This window comes from Triturus cristatus, chromosome 3_1 (genome assembly GCF_964204655.1).
Source record: "Triturus cristatus chromosome 3_1, aTriCri1.1, whole genome shotgun sequence".
NCBI lineage: Eukaryota > Metazoa > Chordata > Amphibia > Caudata > Salamandridae > Triturus > Triturus cristatus.
The window spans coordinates 994,835,681-994,859,086 of record NC_140583.1 but is presented as its reverse complement, the minus strand read 5'-3'; the positions used below and the strand labels follow the sequence as shown (position 1 = coordinate 994,859,086).

Below are 23,406 nucleotides of genomic sequence, written 5' to 3'. Positions count from 1 at the left end.
GTGTTTCTGCACCTATACAGTAAAGTGATTACATTTAGTCACATTGTTAATATATCCAAACTTCCCTCTGCCAATTTTTTCCCCATATATATCTTCACTGGACCTCGAACATGTTCAATGAAAGTTTGTTCTCTGATATCATTATCAGGTGCTCACAGCGGTAACCTACAAATACCCGTTTCAGTGGACCCAGAAGACCAGTTTCATGCTGGATATTCCCAAGCTTACAACAGACCTTGATGCAGTCTTTTCATTCTACCAGTCCAAGGTAGCCTTGTTAGATTAGTATTTCAAGAAAGCTCCTTGGTCAATCATTTATCATATTTTTCTCTACATAAATATTTTGAGCATTTCGTTATCATGCTCAGTCAACTATCTTTAAAAAATATATATATTTCATTGAGTTTTTTGTCTTGACATGGCAACAACCCCAGCATCATTTGGTCATCCAAACATCCCATGAGGCATGAGCAAGTTGCCAATCCTTGTTCATGTAAAATAGCCTATGATACAGTATACAGCCCCTCTGGTGTTTTCCAGTGGGGAAAGTATCAACCCCCCATGGGTGTGGTGAGGGGGGGTGAGGAGGGAAAAATAGAAGAGTAGCCTGTTATGCTGCCATTGGTGTGCTTATGTTCCCCCCACAGCCCTTCCAACCACCCCCATATCTTGTTGAATGATAACCTTTTTGTACATCATTCATAATGTTTCAGAGCCAGTCCTTGTCATTTGAATAATCCTTTTTTACCGTACTTTTATAGGAAAAAGACTGATCAGATCCAGTTATTCTGTTTGTAGTTAAAGTATTTGATTCATTAACCCAACACATTTCATGTTGGCATCATCGCATAAATTATTTGGAATCGTATTTGAGCTATCATATGCTTCACATTGAGCCTAAAGTCTTGCTATTAGAGATGTCACATTCTTTTTATAGATGTTTGATTTGGGCTCTTACTACACTTTTCTTGTAGTTTTTCCAATTTACAGTAGGTCACAAGGGCATTTAATTTAATAGATAACGAATACCTGTTTACAGGCAAAATAGCCATTGATGTTTGAAATTTTTCTGGTGTACAGATGTGTGACAAAAACAGAAAAAAGTTTCTTTTTTTTTTTCAATTAAGTTTTGTACCTCTGTCTTTGATCTTATTCTGCTGGAATTAACATGTCGATGAAGGCTTTCCTCCTTTCATAAAGAAATAACGGTTGCGTAGGTAATCATTTTTGTACTGCTTTTTCATAGTCTACTTAATCCCAGTGTTTCATTTGTACATCTTGATCTTCTGAGTACTGGTTGAAAATAGATTTAAAAAGATGACCCTCTATTCTTTGTCTTTGATTATTGTCATCTCAACTTTTGAGTTTTGTTTAGGTTTGTCAGCATACGCATTGTTGTTCATAATTTATAACTACAAACTACCTCAATAAATGTGCACACCCCCGTAGTTCAAGTCTACCAACAGGGCTTGAGCACGGGTAAATCTCTGCATACTTTAATGCGTGTTTAAGGGCCGGTCCCGTCAATGCTATTTTTAATAATAACCAGCTGCGGCTAGGCGCCTGTTAAAACCCTCTTCTCTTTGTGTTCTCCTCTCAGTCTGCTGCCCTCGCGCCACAGAGGAGCCGTCGCGCGCCCACCTGGACTGAACTAGGTAAGAGCCTCGTGGCCTCGGAGACCTCGCAGTCGTCTCTGGGATCAGAGCTAGTGGTAAGGCGGGGCAGCCCACCTCGCTCCAGCACTCTGAGGATCAATTTTGCGCTAAGTAGAGACATGAAAAGGGAAAGGAAACAGCGCCTTGTTTGCTACCAATAATCCCATCCGATTGTCACACGGGGGCCTCTTCAGTCTTAAGAAAACCAGGTTCTACTTTTCAAAATACATGTAGTTAAGGTCTACCTGGCAGCACAATGTTCACCACTATGCATTCGGACGAGTGTAGTTTTACTTATTCAGACAAAAAAGGCTGTCTGGCAAGCCTTAGAATGCTAAGGAAAGGCTATTGCAGCCAAGTAGGGACTGGAGCCCTTGAGAGCCCGACTCCTCGAGCGTTTCTGCCACGTGCTCCTGGACAACAACTTCCTGTCTCTTTCTCGTGAGAGGGCCCTGCTCTTCGGCCCTGTCTCTCAAACTGTGCCTGCCCACACGGCTTCCAGCAGCCCCTGCTTCGTTCCCCTCTTGCTCCTCACCAGTTCCTGCTCTGGCTGCTGTCACCTAGACCCTCCCTAGCAATCCCCGATCGCTTCCCCTCGCGCCTCTCAGTATAGACTGCTCTCTTCCGCGGTTCCCTCTTCACACCTATCAGAAGCCGCTGCCCTCTTTCCTTTTCAATCACGAGAGGTCTCTGCGTTCTCTTCTGCATCCCCTCTCATTCACAAAGCCCATTTCTTCCAGCCCCCCTATTTCGTACCTAGCCTTTCCGACACCCTTTCGTTTAAACATTGTAGCCCTCCCTTCCTCCCCTACACCATGTACCCACCCTCTCAACTTTCCTCTCTCCCTAACTATTGTTGTTTTTTACTCTCCACCCCACTCTACCACCCGGTGCCTGCCTTAATCACAGTGATTCTCATTGGTGTCATTCAGTTCGATTTCAATGAATCAGTCGGAGAATGACCGCGCAGAATCAGCGCTATCATGCGCTATCATATGGGTGCGGCAAATGCCCCATTACCTGGAAACCAGCTTGGGTCGATTTCTTTGACCTGGTGCCATCGTGATGAAAGTTTGCCGGAGCTGATTAGTTGCTCTTTGACTTCAAATGTGGCTGATAAGCCGAGTTACCAGTTTAAATGTGCCAAGTTTCTTAGGTCTGATCTGACACTGTAACTGTAAGTGTATCTATACAGTGCTTACGCCCCTTGACGAGGCATTGAGGCGCTTTTTGCAGAGTACCACGCTTCTCTGGAACCCAAGATTAGTAATTAATTAATAGGTTAGTACAATTTATTTTTCTTTTCTTGTGCACTAGTTGCGTCAGGTTTGTGCTCTTGATTTCATGTGTTTAACAGAGTTTCGAGTAGGGATAGAATGATAGGAATGGATTTGAAAAGTGGAAGTAATACGTTTTTTTTCTAAGAAGTGGTCTTGTGTGCTTGTTATTTAAGTGGGATGGTTAAAGGAGGTGGGGGGGGAGGTTTGAGAAAGATATTTGAGAGTTCGTAGTATTGAGAATGGTTTGGGATGAGGCGGAGGGAGAAGTGATGGGAAGCATAGAAGGGTTTTTTTAATAGCAAATTGAAAATAATGTATACATAGATATGCTATTTTCTCAAGCAAGACCATAAATGTCAAGAGCTGTTCTCTTCGGTTCATTGGATAAGATGCTCTTATGGTCAGGTCTGCCACAGGAATGCACACCACACACTAATCATTAGTTATGGGTTCTGACCACCAGTGGTACGCGCTCTAGTTATTTAAACCCTCGGGCCGAGCTCGGCCCTCAGGATGCCAGTGTGCAACAATGTAGTGTGGGGCCGGGTGGCTTACTGCATGCCTCCTAACATTTAATAAAATGAAAGAAACAGAAAGAAAGAATAACACAAAGTCAAAGAGACACAACTGGATCAAGCAGAACCAAAATTATAAATTTGCCTGGGGGGAGTTTAGCATACAAAGTCTCTCAGCTTCTGGCTTGGTTGAGGAGTGGCACTCAGCCGGTATGGCCCGCCTCTCTGGCTCCCAATGTTAGGGCAATCCAACGTAACATATTTGTCTCCCTGAGGCTGCACTTTCCTATTGCTGTCCTCCCAGGGTTCTGCCTCCAACTACCTCGATTCCTGACCTCCAACAGCACCTTCGGGAGTGTCCGTTGGGATGTTCTCCAAACCCGCCTCCCCGACTCCTTCCTACTCTTAAACCAGGAGATAGTCCTCAATACTTCCATGTTTTTCCTCTTACTGCAGTTATCATAGTTCCTCTTACTCTAACTACTCGCCATGTTTCCACCTTCAAAAGGGGTGCAATACTTCCAACCAGAGTGCCTATCCTTGATGACCACCTTGTTGCCTACGCTGATTCTTGATTCATGTGCCCTCCTCTTGAGGCTGCTCAGTCATTGTTTCTCTGTCTCATCGCTTGGGCAGCCTTCATTCTCTGATTTCAACGATTGCCTGGCTGGGACTAGGTCTCTGCCAGACCGCTTCATGAGGAGATCACTGGGTGCACATCCAGTGGTGAAGTGTGGGATTTGGCAATACACTCTTAGGAACTGTTGCAGACATGACTCCAAGTCTTCTTCCTTTTCCACTCTAATTTGGAGAGCTTTATTCATTGCTTTTGTGAATCTCTCCACTTTGCTATTGGTCTGCAGTCACTGGGGAGTAATCTGTTTGTGTCATATGTTAAGACTGTGGAGGTAGTCCTTAAGTTCCTGCCCCTGAAAAGGAGATCTATTTCGTCGGGAATTCCTAGAAGAGCAAATACATGGTCCAACACTGGCTTGCCACATTCAAACGAAGTGGACCTGACTATTTCCACTACTGGACATTTCAAGTGGCTGTCCATCAGCACCAGTGTGAGCCGGTGGTCTGGGAAACTCCCAAAGTCGATGTTGATGTTGGCCCATGACGTGGTACTTGGAGGCTCAGTAATAACAGGTGGAACCAGTGGTTTTCCACTCACATTCTTCTGTAGGAGTACCGCTTTCAGCACAACCAGACTAGCATCTACTATCAGTTCAGTTGGTCGGGTAGGACTGAAATATGCCATGGTGGCGTCATGGAGGAGAGCCTCCTTGATTACTTGGAATGCCTGCACTGCTTTACAGTCCCACTCCACTGAGAGTCTTTCTGGGTCAGTGCTCGAAGAAGGTCAGACAATGTGGCCAGGTTGGGGATAAACCTCCCACAATAATTCACCATTCCCAAGAAACTGCACACCTCCGATTGGTTTTTTGGTTTTTGGGTACTGCCCCAGACCTGGTCACCTCTGTCTTTTGCAGGTCCACTTGTATGCCATCTGGAGAGAATTGGTAACCAAAGAATTCCACCTCATTGGTGTAGAACTCACATTTCTTCCGATACAATGTCTATCCTCTCCCCACAATCTTGCTCAGGGCGGCTCTCAGTTGAGCCTGATTTTCCTCTAGCGTGGTTAAGAATACGAGGATATCATCGCTCACATTGATGACACCTTTCAGGCCTCATAGGGCTTCTTGAATCACCTCCTGAAATACTTCAGGTGTCGAAGACACCCCAAAACAGTCTTGTAAAACGACGAAGACCGACGTGAGTTGAAAAAGTCGTAATGTAATGGGATGCCTCCTCCAGCACCAGCTGATGGTACCCTGAATTTAAGTGAATTTTGGAGAACAACCTAGATCCGTTGAAGTCCACAACTATTTCTTTGAGCTTGGGGGTTATGTATCTCTCCCCTCTAATTGCTTGGTAAGGGAGCCCCATGTCCATGCATAACTTTATTGCCCCCAGCTGTTAGGGTTTAGAGGCAATAAACAGTGTTGACACCCATGGAGTGTGACTGGTCACTTTCTCAATCACAGCATTTTGTTCCAGGGTTTCCAACTCCTTTTTGACCAGAGGCCTGAGTTGAAATGTTACCCTACGGTGCCTCAGTGTCATGAGGCAAACGTCCTAATCTATATGGCGTTTGACCTGCACTCCTTTGAGGTGCCTCAGACCTTGTAATAGTTCTGAAAATTCAGCTAGTATGTTGTCTGCATGTGACTGTTGAATTTGTTTGACAAAGAATACGAGGCCTAAGCCCTCTGTCATATGACATCCTAATAATGTTCCAGTGTCACTAGCAGTCGCATGGAATTTGGGACACATCTTGTTGCCCCATAGGCAACTTCCACCTCAACGATTCCCTGCAGTTGAATTGGTTCAGTGCCCCCATAAGTGTATATTTTGGCTTTTGTGGGCATTAGGTGTGGTTTTCTTTAGTCACTCCACATCTATGGTGTTTACTGATGCCTTCGTATTGGGAACTGTTACCTGGGCACTATTGATTTCCACATGGGACATGGGTGGGGGTCTCCTTCTCTGGTTGTTCCTCCCCATGAAGGAGATAGTGAACACATCCTTCTCTTCCTCGTTCTCCGTTGGATTGATGTCAGCACTGTCTTTCCACATTGGCAGAGGCTCTTCCCCCATCGCCAACTACTGAACTGTGGCACCTCTTCTGCCTCTTGCCGTCACCCCGGCCGGGTCTCCTGTGCTAAAGCACACTTTGTAAAAATTGATTGCGGTGGCCACATTTCAGGCACTTCTTGCCCTGTGTTGGGCACCTTCTGTGAGGATAGTGGGTGGACTCACAGTTTCCACAGGCCCTGTCACACAGTCTTGATGTGAATGCATCTCTTTATCTTGTCGGATGCCTCTGAATTGCTTCCACCTGTTCCTCCTTTACTCTCACTGCTGGTGTCGACAGAGGACTGAGGTTCTGTAATTCTCGAGTCTGACTCTATTTTGTTCTGTGCCACCATTTTGTGTTGCCCTCACGTAGGCCTGTGAAGGTAGCCTGGCGAATAAAGTGGCCTGGCCTTCTTAGTTCATGTATACATTAACTAGGTTTCTTTTTGACTCTGAAATGAACTGTAAGAAACTGACTTCTGCACCTGAAACTGACCCCGCAAAGCCAATTTCCCTGATCGATCTTTGTCTGAGATTGCCAATCAATGTTCAGGACATCGTTAACTTTTAGTTTCCTTGCACATGCCTTATCTTGTTCAGCATCTGTTACTGTTTCTTTTTTTATGTTTCTTCATTACATGGGTTATGCTTTCAATTATAGGTTTGTCCAGCTTGTGGAAATTGAATTTGGGACATTCCTAATAATTAACTTTTGGGTTGGGATACTGTAAATTGAGTTTTTGTTATGTGACACTTTGTTTGAAAATGTACTTTATTGGCTAGAATTTTGTGCAGTGGGTGTACATTTATAATGTGAACATTGGGTATAAAAGGAGACGTCTCGCCTTAGTAAAATGAGCAGTCTCCTGAGAATTTACACCGTGATGTATTTCTAGGATCACTGTTACTAGCTGCAGCTAATAAACTTGGTCTCTGATGCCATCCAGAAGTATTCCGTGTCTCTGTATACCAAGACAGGTGAACTCAAAGATCTTAGGCGTGCCCCTGACGCCGCTGGGTTAAACCCCGGTTCTTCAGGACACAAAGACTGACGGTACAAAGCAGATTCCATATCGCCAGCTTGGCTGTCTGCCAGCTCGTGGGAGAGGGCCAGGATAAGGATGACATAGAGTGAAATCCCGGACTGCCGCAGAATGAGTTTGCGATGATTTGCAACCCTGAATTAATTGGGCCCTGATTTAGTCCAGTTTGCCAATGTCCATGCATGTACAGGTCAGTTTATGTAGTTGGACAAAGAATGCATCCACCGACTCCCCTTCTTCCTGTCGTGCCTACCGGAGCTTAAATCTTTAGTAATTGGTATTAAATTAAGGGGTCAAAATGTCTATTGAGTGCTTTTACGGCTGCGTAAAAAATTGTGGTCCACCCCCGTATAAGGCAAATTCTCGAATATGTCAACAGTTCGTCACTTCTCATATGTTGCATTATTGAACTCTTTACTGTGCCTTCCGTCTCCCTCATGGTGCGAAAGTAATGATGCAGGTGCCATATCCATTGGTGCCATCTTGGCATAGATGTAGCTGGGACTGCCGGCTGGCTGGAAGGAGGCAAGGTGTTGTCGGGGGGAGCGCTGCTGTGGTGTCACCAGGGCTGCTGCTGGTGCCTGTTGCAACATGTTCCTGATGGCCTGACGCTGTTGGTCTTTGAAGCACTGGATCTTTCTGCCTGGGCCCTTCACCTTCTATCTGTTTTCTCCTTTCATACAGCCTTCCACTTTGCCTTGCACTTATTTATCATGTATTCCACTAATGTTAAGGCCTTTGTTTGTTGCAGTCAGGCAGTTAGATTTATCTTTTTAGGTCGAGGACTACCGGTCTGCCGAAGGCAGAACCGGAAGTCGGAGATTTAATGTTTAGCCCGCCTCTCTTTTTGCTTCTCCTCCATTGGCTGGCTTCCTAAACGGAGGCCAGCCATTGGAGGAGAGAGCCGTCCCTCCAAATAGGCTCCGTCTTTTTCAGATTCGGGGGCGTGTTCCTTGCTGTTCTTTCCACTTTTTAACCACGCCCTTTCTCGAACAGCAGGAACACGCCGAATCCGAAAAAGTTTCGAAGCTTTCATCCGCCATTTTTTTAGGACTGCCTTCAGTGAGATGACGTTATTGGCCAGCGGCGCCGGTATTGTTCTGTTTTCACTCCCCGTTGCTCTTTCTCTGCCCCCTGCCTTGCCTCTCCTTCCGTTACCCCTGTCTGCCTGTATTTCCATCCCTCTCGAGTATCGTAGTTTTGTTAAAGTGTATTTAATGTTACAGAAATATATTGGCGTTGTAAACTGAGCCTATGATTCTATATGGTTTTTCTTTGCCTCAGTTGTGCCTACTACCCGCGAAACTCGCCCCTGTGTCAGGCAGTGTTTGCACGGAGTCTCACGGTTCCACTTATTGGACCGGGAAAAGTAAAGCGAAGAAAGTGAAAGGCAGAGCAGCCCTCGAGGGCCGGCAAACATAACCGACCCCGCGCCCAAGTACTGCAATATTGTCAGGTGAAATATGCGCTACATCAACGGCAAAAGGATACACTTTCAGCGCAGAGAATGGGTTTCCGCTACAGTTTCATATGGCTGAAAGGAGCAGGCCGGGTTTCAATGGGGCCCAGTGGAGATTCGTGATGCAGCTGCGGCTAGAGCGCATTAAGAAAGTAAGTGAGTCGGTAAGCAGACGGTAGCATAAAAGATAAAAATGTCAAGGCTTAGAGAAATTTGACCACAGCTCTCCAATTCATTTCTTCACGTCGTAATTCTGTTAAGGGAGCTCCATAATTGCAGTTCCGGCGGGCGTGGTTCTCACATAAAGGGGGCTGGGGGCCCTCCCCACTCCCGGAGTGCGGCTCGTGGTGAGAGGCGCCCACGTGCAGATAGCCTCCGGGCTCGTGCGGTAACACAGCTGAGCAATAGGTGTGCAGCGTTTCTAAGGGACACAAGTTACAATCACAACAAAACAGCCTCAAATGGGTTTTTATTATATTGGTTAACATTTGTCAGTTACAGCGCTTAGATGGGGAAATTCATATACGGAGCGTGGAATTAAAAACAAAAACAAAAAGTTTGATTGCAAATCCCTCTCGTGTTTGTATGTCTTGACCTTCAAATACTTTGACAAAGTACTGAATGCGAATCGGCTAGATCCAAGAGGGGTGGAAAGCAAGAACACCTCGATTATTACCTTTGTAATAATGGTAAATGTGATCGAATGCTTCTGTTGTCAATACAGGATTGACTTCTCGTTTACAAATGCGAGGTATAGCGCGCTGAAGGGGGCGGATCTACTGAAGCTGTGTGTGGTCGCTCGCGGAGCGAACTGGATGCAAAATGTAGAGCCCATTTACTACACAATATAGCAACCCGCGAGAGCTGGTCAAAACTGTGTTGACTCTACACGAGCACAGCATTTTATTGTAATTTTACTAACGCCCGTGGTTCATATGTACCGACAAAGTTTAAGACAACGCGAGTCGTTATTCAAAACAGATCCTTTTCTGCTGCACGCAACATCAGTCTTACCTGATAATCAATATCGATATTGCTTATCAACAACAGAAATGTCAGTGTACTATGTCTTCTGGGTAAAAAAATTACATCGTCTATGGCTGGGAAGAAATACGAAACTAGTGTGGAATAACGTGCCTTATGTATATTTTGAACAATAATGTAGGTTAAAAGTAATACCATAAGAATAACCCAGTTGTCTCTTGGCAGATTACATTTGTAAACTTGGCGTCCAGAATCCCCTACAGTCACGCTACAGGGTGTCTCATGCGCGTGCACGGTTTCTGCTGACCGGAAGTTGGTAGCGGCGCGCGGCATCCTCTTCCTGGACGGCTTGAGTAGGGAGAAAATGGCGGCCCCGCAGAGCGCCTCTATGTCCGCGGCGCTGCGGAGTGAAGGAGCCGCAGCCAGGCCCAGAGGAGCCGCCCATGCAGCGCCGCCGCTCGGCGCCTTACATTAATGAGGTGAGGGAGGGTGCACAGGCGGTGGATTTGCAGAGAGGGGATGCACAGCCTAGACCCCAAGACTGGGCGGTTGGAGGGCAGGTAGGCTGCACGGCCGGGGAACAATTTACGTTGTAGAGAGGGCTGAGAGCAAGGACAGGGATACCATGTCGGGCTCAATGTTGCAGGACGAGGTTCGGGTGTGCGACAGGCTGCCCAGTTCAGTGTTTGCGCCGCGGAGGCGCAGGTCTCTGCGTTATGCTACTTCTATTTGGCATGTCGTTTTCAGTATGGATTCCCCATTGCCTCAAATATTTATCACCCCCGTTACAGCAATCCACTTCGCCCCCTTCACATGTACAGCCCCATTAATATGCACCGTCCCTTCTCACAAATCTGCAGTATTGCCTCACCCATACAGTAGTGCGTGCACTGAACCCCAAACATGGTTGCAGTACTTCTTGAATGTACAGGGACCTCATCCGCGGCGTCCCTTTTCCCCCTTAATAACCAATCCCTCGAAGACGTGCATGATCCCTTTAAGACGTGCACAACCTTGCACTGTGCTTGACATTGCCCTTCCCTCCTGTGTATTTTGCCTGTCAAGTAGGCATGATTCCAGTTTTGGTTGCACTACCTCACTCTCTAGCTCACAACCTCACAACTTCACTCTCTCTCACTCACTACCTCAATCACTCTCTATCTCACTACCTCACTCTTTCTATCTCACTAACTCACTTTCACTACCTCTCTATCTCACTACATCACAACCTCACTCTATGCTTATATATCACTACCTCAAAACATCCCTCTCCCTCACTACCTCACTCTTTCACTACCTCACTCTCTCTATCTCACTACCTCACTCTCTCTATCTCACTACCTCACTCTCTATCACTACCTCACTCTCTATTTCAATTCCTCACTCTCTCTATCTCACTACCTCACTCTCTCTCTGCTAATGCAATAGGTATCACATATGCAAAAAAAGCTAATGCCAATAGAAATGCCAATGCCATTTATTTAGGGGAATAAAAATGATTAAAAAAAATAATGAGCAATACCAATAGCTCTACCTATAATATTGCCGAGACCATTGCATTGTAAATGCTTGTTTTTTAATGCCTGTTACCTTCCAGGGCTCTTCGCCCCTCCTCCTCCCATATAAGTCTCTCATCTGGGGTTGGGGAATCTTTGCAGGTCGCCCAGCCGATGGCCCGCTCCGAAGCGCCTCCTGTGGGCAGGCACGTGTTAAGGCCTCCCTGTCGAGTGTAGGCCTACTGCTGCTCCTTGCCGGTGAGGGAGGGAGGGACCACCAGCCCTGCACCCACACAGATGACTCGCAGAAAGTCACTTGGAGGCAGGCACTTGGGATCGAGCCGGCACAGCACGCCGATCGGCTCACCACGCAGGGGGCACACAGCAGCACCCTCAGCTCCACGTCATCTGGAGCCATCAACAAACGGGGCCTGCCCTGCTGCCACATGCCTCACGGGATGTATGCACCAGGCAACTACTAACTCCGGCCTTGGAGGTCGCTGTCTCCGTGTAGCTGCCCTCCGTGTAGCTGCCCTCCGTGTAGCTGCCCTCCAATTGATGGGCAGGCACCGGCAGCCACCAAACACGTTGGTGACCACAAACAGCTGAACGCCAAGGCCTCTGTCAGGCCTCTAAGATACGGCACAGGAATGCATGCCACACGCTCATCATTAGTTATGGGTTCTTACCACAAACTGTCCACGCTCCCTTTATTTAAACCCTCGGGGCACGCCCAGCCCTCAGGATGCCAGTGTGCAACAATGTAGTGGCTGGGTGACTCACTAAAATATCCCTTTGATAACAGCAGGCTAAAAGTAAAATTTTCGTAAAACATTTTACTGTGTTGGGCATGAGGTGTATGTATCCTCTACAACATAAGATGGAATCTCCAACTCAATTCAGATTGTGTGCTATATAAGTAAATATGATTAATGTAATTCCACATTTCCCCCAACATTCCCACAGAGCATACATTGAAGCATACATCTTATATAGGTAAACTCAATGAGGACATTAAAAAAACTTTCAAATTGCAGTTTACCTCTTAGCATTTTCCACTCTAAGTGTAGCTTTGTTTGCCCTTCAATTCAATTGCAGAAATGTATGAGAAGCCAGCTTTCCTTTGTTTGACCTTAAATCACTGCTGCCAGCCAAAGCAGAACAAAAAGATTTAGGGCCATATTTATCATGTACTTGCATCGCACTTGCACCACGAAGTGGGCATAACATTAAGTTTTATGTAAATTAAATATTAATTTGGTAATTAATTAAGTAAATTATTTAAATGATTCATAGATATTTTAATTAGTGTATTTTGTGATTTGTTATGTATATTTTATTCCTGTATAGTTTAATTACTTTCTTATATTTAATTTGTTTGCTGCTGTTTTTTTTTATTAAAAAAAAGTAAGTCCTCATTCACCTTGTATAGAAAAACAAAAGATATCAGACGTCTTCCGGTTTTTCCCCTTGACAAAGCAGCAGCCAGAGATCTTTGTTTTAAGCCAAGGATGGATCACTTTACACTTAACTTCTCCAACCGTGATTCGCTCAGTCTAACACAGTCATCTGTGGAGCCAACTCTGGAGTGATGAAGCAATAAAGTCTAAAGGCCAAATCATAGGACTATGTTCGAACAGAGGATTTTACCTAGTTTTCATATGGAACCCAAAACTCATCCCTCTTACTTTCTAATGCCCTATCTAACTGGATTATATATTTTACAGAAATCATCCAATCCACCTTGGTTGGGGGTGGATTTGATGCAGTTCTTACATATTTCTCGACGAGCAAGCAACATCAAATAAAAAAAAACTTTCTTGTGTTAGCTGAAAGAAATTTGTAAAATTCCGGGAACCCAAAAAAAACAAGAGGTTTGCTCACCTGAAGTGTCTCACTGAGTATCACAGACATACAATTACTCGAGTCTAACCGAAAACCTTGGATCTTGGGACACTCCAGAAACATGTGCACATCATCCCCCTTTTCCTGGCCACATTTATGACATCTTGGCGTGTGGCCTTTACCCAGTTTGGAAAGACTAAGCGGAGTCCAAAAAACCCTGTGAAGACAGAAAAGGTGGCTCCTCCTTAAATTTGCAGCACGCACCGTGGAGTAAAGAATGTTACAGGATACTTGCCATAGGTTATAAAATCCCCAGACAAAGGCGGTGGCATAGTGGTCATGGATCTCGACAAATACGGTGCTGAAATAAGACGGCAATTGAACAACCCTGCACACTATCAGACTTTGCCCTCGGACCCACTCACAAACATTCGACGCAAAATATTGACGGCTACTGATCAGGCACTTCCTTCAGCCATTCTTTCCAAAAAGGAACATGCGTTCCTTAATAATCCTCACCCCAGAACACCAGTAATCTATGTACTGCCAATATCTCATAAGAATCCCTCTGAACCACTAGGCCGCCCGATTGTGTCTGGTTGCGGTTCCATCCTGGAATCCACTGGCAAGTACATTGACTTGATTCTGAAAGAGTTTGTCCCTCTTACCAACACTTTTGCCCGTGACAGTACCCATTTGATTAATATCATTGAGGACTTCCCGTTCACTGCTGAGACAGACCTTACGGCTGGACTTGACATAGAATTGTTGGACACGAAACCCAGACCCATTCGCATCCCCACTGAATTTATCATTGACCTGCTTCACATTGCCCTTACCAACAACTACTTTCTTTATAACAACACCTTTTATCTCCAACTGAAAGGAGTCTCAATGGGCGCCTGTTTTGCCCCAAACTTTGCTGTCCTGTATGTCCACCATATTGAGACCACCCAAGTCTTATCCATCCAGAGCCCTTTCTTGAGTATCATCGCACTATGACGCTGTTATATTGATGATGTTCTTCTCCTCTGGCACGGCCAACAAGATGAGTTAACCCTGTTTATCGCTTGGCTTAACATCTGCCAATGGAATCTCACCTTTACATCTGACATAAGAAAAAATGACCTACCATTCTTGGATCTCACGCTCCACCAAGAGGATAGTTTGATCAGTACTACACTCTACCGAAAACCTACAGAGTGCAATACCTTGTTATTGTACACTACCTACCACCCCCGAGGCCTGCGAGATGGCCTACCCTACGGACAGTTCCTCCGTATCAGGAGGAACTGCAAATGGCATAAAGATTACTTCTGAGAAGCGGCCATCTTTTCTGAAAAATCGACCAGTAGAGGCTACCCAAAACACCCAGTTAAAAGAGCCTCTAAGCGAGCATGGTACAGCCATAGGGAGACACTCTTGACACCATCCACCAAACGTACTAATCCACAAATCGCGTTTGTATCCACCTATTGCCCCTCCAGTAACAAGATTAGTAACATAATTAAAAAAAAACTGTGCCTTACTTCGTACCTTTGGACCTTTCAGAGAACCCCCTTTGTTCTCTTACAAAAGAGGAAACAACCTCTCGGATAAGCTGGTACATGCCATCACATGGCCCCAGAAAGATAAGGGTACCGCCATCTGTGACCTCCATGTGGGGGCTCCCCACCATCATAGGCCACTTCAAATGTCAAACATGCAGTGTTTGTGATCTGACTAGTAACACTAAAGTTTTTGTGACCACTGATCGTACTTACCAATTGAAATATTTCTCCTATTGTTGGACCACCAATGTCATTTATGCAATACGCTACCATTGCGATTTATTGTATATTGGTCAGACAACCCAAACGGTAAAACAGCGTATAACCCAACACAAAAGCCGTATTAGATGCAACGTTGAAACTGCACCTTTAGTGTCACATTTCAAAGAACACAACCACTCTGACATGGCAAGTCAATGACCGCCCTCAATTACCCATTCAGGGCGGTAACCTACAACTCCTACTGAATAAATGCGAATGCAGGTGGATCGAACGCTGCAACTCTGTGACCCACAGGTTAAATTCCCTTGATGAATGGAATACAGTTATCACAACATCCTAAAACTACACCCTTCCTCACTAGCTCTCCATGTGCTTAGATGTATACATGCATCGAACGGTCTCTTCATGTACTGAATATGTTTCCTTTTAACCCAAACCATACCCTTCCTCACTAGCTCACCATGTACATAGATGCATACATGCTTCAAACGGCTTCTTCCTGTACTGAATTTGTTTCCTTTCAATCAATGTGTCCTTTAATCAATATATCGATCATTCTTGTTGACATGTTCACATCACTCATACCACCGTGTCACAACTGTGCATGTACAACACAACTTATGCCTTCATGTGCTGTTAATCCTTTCTGTACAAAACGTTCTACATGCTTTGTTCCGTTTTGATTGATGATGTACCTTTCAAATTCCAAAACGTACTCAGTTCCCTGAAGCTCTTTGAAGATATCACATTACCTGCAATTTCACTATTTTCTTATTGGGTCCTTAAACAAACATTTATCTTTGAATTTATAATTTAATTGAAATTATTTCCAGCACCATACACGGTCTGCATTGACCTCTTTTTAATGTTCTCCTTCAGACCGCTGCTCCTTATTTTTGCCATCTTTCTTGAGGCATGCTTCCCTCTTCAGTCCCCCGGGGCACTGGCTCCTGTGATCAGACTCACGCTAGGGTCTTCTGTACCACGTGACCCGGAAGTCCCTAGTTCCGGCACTAATACCCTTGCCGCCTCTCAGTAAGCGTGGACACTTAACTCGTCCCCATGGATTTATTCCCCTGAAGAGCCCGATTCACTCCAATACCCACGCTGCCTCAAAGTATACGTGGACGCGGGAGCTCCCCCTCACAAGCCTGATTGATTCCTTTGACACCCGTACGCCACTTTTGGGCGCCTGTCCTACCTAATCGGATCTTTTCCATTCCTGGAAGTATTCTCCGCACGCCGAGGTAAGGCTCAGCACGCTTTGATCTTAATTAACTAACGCAAGCCCCTTATTTAGTTTCTCAGACTAACCAGCCTTATGCCCGTTTTCATCCCCTGCCTTTTTCTTTTGTCCCCAATACCCCCCGCCACCCCCTCTTTTCATTCTAGATTCCTAATCCTACACCATTCCATCGCAGAATTGACGTACTGCATACTGAGGTATCTTTTGGATCCCTCTTCAAATCTCCCAATTAGTGTGGCTCTCCAATGGTTATTAACTTGGCATTCTCTTCCATCCCCAGCAATTTAACTGCCCTTCGCTGCCTCTTCCTGCCTTGATTGATTCTCTCTGCTGGATTCCTTTTTTGATTGATACTCCTTGTGCTATTAGGTGATAATTACTTACCTGTTGCCATTCCTTCTCCCGTACACCCATCTTAGGAGTCCTCTTATTCTTACCTCATTTCCTTTTCCACTCTTTCTCACACAGCACTAACAATGAATTTTTAACCATCGTCCTGATGATGACCTTAATTTGAATAGGTCGAAACACCGTCGACTTTGCATCATCATCCACGGCCTCCATGGGATCAATTCAAATTAACTTAAAGGAATTTTTGCTGTATTTACCTAAGTTATAATTTTGATTCCCAGATGATTGTTTGTTTTTACTGTTTTTCACCGTATCACGCTGCCTTCATCACTTGTGTCACTGCACTTGTCACTTACGCAAGCACGTTCAGTGCACATTTGGTTGTATGGTTACCTCAATCTAATTGTAATGTAGTGCTGTTATAACTACCTGCAAATAACAAACCTTATCCTCAAACCCATGGTCTCCCTATTTCCTTTTTCCTCCCCTAGTGATTCATGCACTTTATGTAACAGTCTTTCTTAAATGATTACTGGTTGAGACGTTGTTTTTGGTATAGGTCTTCTAGCTGCATCCCCGGCAAGCTCTTTCCCCACAGGTCTGTTGGTAATCTTAAGTCGCCATCTGATAGGTCCACCAGAAGCCAGTAGCAATTGTCCACCTCCTTTTTTCTTGTGACATTACCGGCCATCAAGGACTCCAGATCATTTGAAGAACCAATGTTCGCCCCAACAGAAAGACTCCAACTTTTTATTTGAAGATGCTTGAATCTTGATAGCCTGTTGCTTGTAATCTCCTGCCCCATATGCCAAGGAATCAGACTTCTGTTATCGACCAGTTGGCCCCAGGTCATTCTCCCTGTTTCCCTTAATGCAACGTGCAGACTTCCTTTAGACCATTCTGGAGAACCCGGGGAGTACCAAATTGGTGTCAATCCACTGTAGTAACTGAGTTTGACCTCTTTTCTAATTTTATGCCATGTAACTGCAAAACACTGTAGAGTCTTGAGATGCACTTCTTTGAAAAATCTGGGGTCTCCAAATTTGTGTATGAAACCTTGCTCACCCCATTTCATATTGGATAACATTGCCCTAAACATTTTCACAATATCGGATTCATCCGGTTCATTAAAGAGCATCTTCCCTCCTTTTACAGAAGGATCCAGGCATAATAGGATAAATCAGGCAACCTCAAACCCCCCTTATTGTACTTCCGTCTAAGCTTTTTCCATGCAATTCGAACCCCCTTCGAGGCCCAATTAAAGCTGCTAATCTTGAACTATACTTTTCTAAGCCAATCTTCCTTAAAAACCATTGGGATGTTCTGAAATAGGAAAGTAAGCTTAGGGAGAATCGTCATCTTCACAAAGTTTACTCTACCATAGATTGTTAAAGGGAGATGAGACCAATTTAGTAGTAGCTTCCCCACTTCCTCACTATCTTTTTGGAAATTAACTTCCGGAATTGTCTCTATGTTTTGTGTGAATTAAAATACCTAAGTATCTCATTTCCCTTTTAATGCATGCCTGCTGTAGATTGGTGTTCCAGCCCATTATCACCGTTTTGTTCTCATTCACTTCAAAGCCTGAAATATGCCCAAATTCTGATGACAGCTCACATACAAGGGGCAAAGAAGTACATACGTCGAAAGTTTAGATCATTAAATCGTCCGCATATGGTCCCACCTTTCTCTCCCATCCCCTAAACCTGAAAGGAAGTATTCCTTCATGATTTCGGATTTTCACTGCTCAGGGTTCGATATATAGGTTAAATACAAGGGGGGATAGTGGCCTTGAAAGAATTCCATTTACCAAAACCCTGGCTGTTGGGTTTTTATATATCAGTTCTATAGACCTGCAGAGGTTTTTACCCAAATTAGTTAACCTTAAAATTTTCTGGAGATAGGGCCGATTCACCCTATTGAAGGCCTTAGTCGCATCCAAGGTAATAACTGCTAGGGGAACTTTATAGACAGATGCTATGTCTTTTACTCCGATTAAGTTAAATGTAAGATTTTTAATCCCCCTTCCCCTCACAAAACCCATTCAACCTTTCTGCAAGTATTTTTGCTAAGATTTTATAATCGCAATTCAGTAGTGAAATGGGCCTGTAGGAGTCACAAACTTTGGGTGGTTTGTCTGATTTTAGAATCAAGGTCACTATGGCCTTGTTCCAGGAAGTAGGGATCTCCCTTCCATTCTCAAATATAGCTGAGAACAGGCTTGCCATTACTGGTATAATAAATTCCCCCAGTTTTTTATAAATCTCGGAGGGAAGGTCATCCAGACCTGCTGCTTTCCCTGATTTCCCTGCCATAATTGAGTTCCTGATCTTGCCTTCTGAGATAGTACTATTTATTACATCTCCATTAACTTCGCTGACTAAGCGGGGAGCATCCTGATCTAACCAGCCCTCCACCTCTTCCTCCGTTGTTATTAATTCCTCCAGATATACCTCCTCAAAATGGTTTAGAAAAGCCTCTTCCATACCCTCCCTTGTTAGAAGAGAGTTTATGAAGCATCTTGCCTGATCATTCTTCACTTTCCAAGCTAGTAACTTGCCGTACTCTTCTCCATATTCAAAAAGGGCAAGTTTACTTGCTTGCCATCTTTTCTGTAGTCTGTCTTCGACTACCCCTATGAGATCCATCTTGAGGACTTGAAGAGAGGTTTGTAACGGCCCCTGCCCCTGCTCTGCCCCACTCGCTAATAACTGCTGTTCCAGCCACTGTATTTTACTCTCAATTTCCACAACCTCAGCTCTATATTTTTTGCTTTCATAGAATTGGATAGAGGTTATTTTCCTCCTCAGAAAAGCCTTGTATGCATCCCAGATGACCCCTAATGGTGTGCTATCTATGTTGGCCACGAAAAACTCCTGGGACTCTAGACCAAGATTCTCAACTACAGCTTCATCCAATGATATAGTGCGATCCATTGTCTATCTCCTCTGCACTGTAATCTTTGAGAGAGTTAACACTAGAGTTACAGCAGAGTGGTCTGACAAGTGCGATCCTACATGGCTGACTTCTTGAACCTGATCCTTTAAGTCTTGGTTAATCAGAAAGAAATCACTTCTTGACTGGTGACCATATTTTTTATTGTTAAATGTAAAGCTCTTCAAGACGCCCTTTTTCTCTCTCCATATATCAAACCATCCTAGCTGTTTGATAGAAGTTTTTTATCAAGGACCGCATCCTATTATTTGTTACAGCTCTACTTATAGAAGAGCGGTCTAAGTTCCCATCAAGCACTACATTGAAATCCCCAGCTAGGAGGATTTGATCGGTAACATTTAGGAGCTCTGTCAACAGATTACTGAACGAGGCATGATCGTCTAAGTTAGGACCATAGTATTCGGCTATAGAGTATACCTGATGGTAACACCTTAATTTAACAATAACCCATCTGCCAGCCTTGTCCACTCTGCTGTCCTCTATTGTAAAATAGGGGTTATTTTTTTACCAAAATTGCCACCCCTTTTATAGTTAATTGTTGATCAGAAAAGATGACTTTTTGCACCCACTTTCTAGATTTAAAAATCTCTCATTTCCACTCAAGTCAAATGGGTTTCTTGGAGAATTATAATATTGTCAGGGGCATCTCTCAAATATTGCAAGATATTTTCTCTCCTATGCTTAACTATAAGCCTGTTCACATTCCAAGATAAAATCTCTTTGTCCACATTCTGGCTTGCACTCATCTCTTACTCCATACACTGAGTACCACGAGGAAACTGAAGCTTCAATTTGGTCGAAGAGGACATATTTTTTTCCCCCCACTGCTGCCCACCCAGTGAATCCAACCCTACCCGTGAACAAACCCCCCCCACCCTGGAGAATCCTCCTTCTACCTCCATCTTGGCTTAAGCCTTAGAGGCCCCCCCCCCCAGAGTCACAAGAAGCATAACATCTTACTAAATTTTGTATCACTAAAGCTATCCACTTCACTATGTCTGCTCAAAAACAAAAGAGAGATAAAACAGACAAAACAAACAGCACAAGAAAGGAAAAAAGAATGAGGGGGGGAGATTAGTGGATACCTTCACCCAAGGTCCTCACTAACTTATCCCTGCTTCAGAGATGAATTTAATAAATTCCTCTGCTTCCTCTACTCGTCGGAAATTCTGCATCTTATTATTATACATTACGTGCAAGCTGGCAGGAAATCTCAGCTGTGCTGTGGCACCCAAATTTAAAGAGTTGATCAGTTTACCAAACTCCCATTGTTTTTTAGCCGTGATCCGGGATTTGTCAGGCCTTATCTCAAAGCTGATGCCATCAACTGTTAGTCTCTACATTTTTAGGGCTTTTGTAAGAATTTCTTACTTGATTTTATAAGTATGGAAATAGACCAAAATCTTCCTGGGCTTTGTTTTATTTGGAGCTAACCTGAATGGGTCTTTGTGGGCCCTCTGCATGTCATTTATGAAATCTTGTTCTGTACAGTCGGTATTGGTTCCTTTTTTAATCAGTCTTTCCACAAACTATTTCACATCATCCCCTTCTGCCCTCTCAGGAACTCTTATCAAACGGAGGTTGTTTCTTCTTTGGTTGTTCTCCAAAGACTCCAGTTTTTCTTTATTAATCACTTAGTTGCCTCTTAAAAGCAAAATCTCTTTCTTATTAGCCTCCGATTGAAGAGTCAAATCTCTGACTGAGGTTTCCAGCAGTGAAGTCCTAGCTGCGAGATCCTCTAACTTCCTTTCCAGCTTATAACAAGCTGGCCTGATCTCCATCTCGGAGGTTTCAAATCTACTCATGACTTCGGATGTTTCTAGCTGGATTAAGTCTGAGACTGATTGGGACTGTGATAGAGTTTGGGAGACAACTACTAAATTGGTTTCCACCGCCTGGTCAGACTGTTGAACTGAGTCACCGTATGGTATTGGTCCCATCTGAGGGCTTCCTGCCCGACGGGACGGGGGATCCATGCCTTTAGTAAACATTAGATTCTCTTCCTCCAACCTCAGAATGCTAGAGGTGACTACTTCTGGTAACTGTGGAACACTTGCCAACGCCTGAATCCTATTCGGACGTATGACAGCCTCTTCTTGTGGAGAATGTGAACCATTCCTTAGAGGGGCTACGATCGGCTTTTTTAATATTATGGTTTTTGGCACCACTTTAAAGAAAGTTCGTAGTGAAGGCTTAATTTTTAAAAACTGTGTTTGGATATCTGCTTTTATTCTCCTGTGTCTTCTCCTCCTAGGGCTAAGCCAGTCTTCGGCACTTACGTGCTCTAGCTTTGATACTGTGGGCTTTTTATCTGGATCAATCCCTGCTATATTACGCTTCGCCAACTTAAACTGCGTATTACTTTGAGCCAGAATAGAATCTCTTGCCGCTAGGCTTCTAAGATGATATCTGCTCTGAGGTGTGTTACCTTTCAGTGCCTCCACCCCATTATCTAATGCCTGGGTGGCCACTGTGTACCGTTGGGCTGACCTCCTTTTTATCACCAGGCTATCCACCTTTTGCTTATTAGCTGAAAATGCCTGATTTTTAGAAAAAGTATTATCTCTTTTGTCTTTTCTCCAAGCTTCCAATCCCCATACAATGCCTCCTCCTTTGCTGGGGCCTGACCTGCGCTCTCCGAGGTCTCAATGGCTTCACAGCATTCCAGTTTAGTCGAGGAGCCTCCTGCTCTTGTGCTACCTCTACCAGAACTCCCCTGGGTGGAGCGATGGGCAACCGCCCTCCACCCTCTGCTGAGCTCACAAGCTGCTCGAGCCCAGCAGGAGTCCCGGCCGGGTGATCCCGCTAACACCACTAGCGCACACACAGCCCACCAACACGGGGCAAGAGGAGGAAGCAGAAAGAAAAACGAATCATCGACTCAAGCAGACGGTGAGTTTCCCTGAAAAACCAGCAAAACAAAAAAACTTGTGACTCTGGGAGCCTCCGCAACGACTTCTAGCCGGCCACCATGCATGTTCTCCCGTGGGCTGCTGGGTTAATAGGGGAATAGGATTAAAAGTTATTTTAATTTAAAAATATTTTTTTGCAATTTTTAAACCAATATTTTATTTGGTAATTAATTATGTAAATTGTTGAATTGATTACTTGTTATGTGATTTATTTGAAGTATTTGAAATAATTGATAATCCGTTAATAAGTGTATTTCATTACGTCAATTGTACATGTATTTTATGTTTATTATTGGTTCTAAGTTGTATTCTTTTTATTTGGTTACAATTTTAATGCTAATGCTATTATTTTTACACACCCAAGAGGAGTAGAGACAGTAAAAAGAAAATGGTCTCAGTGGAGGCACGTGCACAGTGTGAAAATACTGCCCTCACTCACAAAGTTGTGACATGCTTCATTATCGGGCTTTGCTGCAGTACAACCCCGCGCAGACCAACGCCTGCGGTGGAGAAAAAGGGAGGGGAAAACAATACAAACATGTAAACTATACAAACATTTAAAGCCAAATCATAATGGGATCACCAAAAGAATCGAGGAAAGTTGGAGCAGAGCACCTACCTTGACGAATGTGTGACTACAGGCGGGCTCTCCCTCGTTCTTGAAATTTTTGGCTCTATTATTTGTGAAACTCGTAAAACGAGAGCAAGTTACATAGGGGTGACCTCTTTGTTGGGAACAACTGGTTCTGAGGAATACCATATCTTGGTATCGAGTGCCTCATTACACCAGTGGGATCAAGAAAGGTCCTGATGAAAGTCGGTGTGACCTATAACTGTGGGCACTATACGGCAGAAACATGTTGACATACTGGCAGTAAGGAGGGGTGCAGGATTTCCTTACTCTTTCCTGTCACCACCATCCTTCACGTTTTTAACCCTGGCCGGAGGGTCAAGGAATACATTTTGAATAGGGATACCTCCGAGTTAGTTTTAACCTTCACCGCACTTTTCTTTCGGTGATCCCATTATGATATGGCTTCAAATGAGGGCAGTATTTTTACACTGTGCACGTGCCACCACTGAGACCATTTCCTTTTTACTATTTCTACTCCTCTTGGGTGTGTACAATCTTGCATTTATTAGGGTTGGAGTAGAGTTGTGAACCCCTCTCCCCTTCTTTAGTGTGATAAATACTATTATTGTGTCAGTAATACTTTTTTGTTTTTGGGGGTGCTTGTGTTTTTTTTGGA

The 23,406-nt window shown here is 44.3% G+C and overlaps 1 protein-coding gene across 2 annotated transcripts in view; it reads left to right on the top strand.

The window, feature by feature from the left end:
- The first annotated feature begins 1,456 nt into the window (after nucleotides 1–1,456).
- The window catches only part of LOC146861374 (troponin I, slow skeletal muscle), a 56,374-nt gene continuing 34,424 nt past the window's right edge, over nucleotides 1,457–23,406 (top strand). The window contains exon 1 of one of the 2 annotated variants that reach the window (XM_085645677.1): nucleotides 1,457–1,655. The gene's annotated coding sequence lies outside the window, so the exon portion shown is untranslated. The remainder of the gene's footprint in view (nucleotides 1,656–23,406) is intronic. The other variant, XM_085645678.1, reaches the window with a different exon arrangement.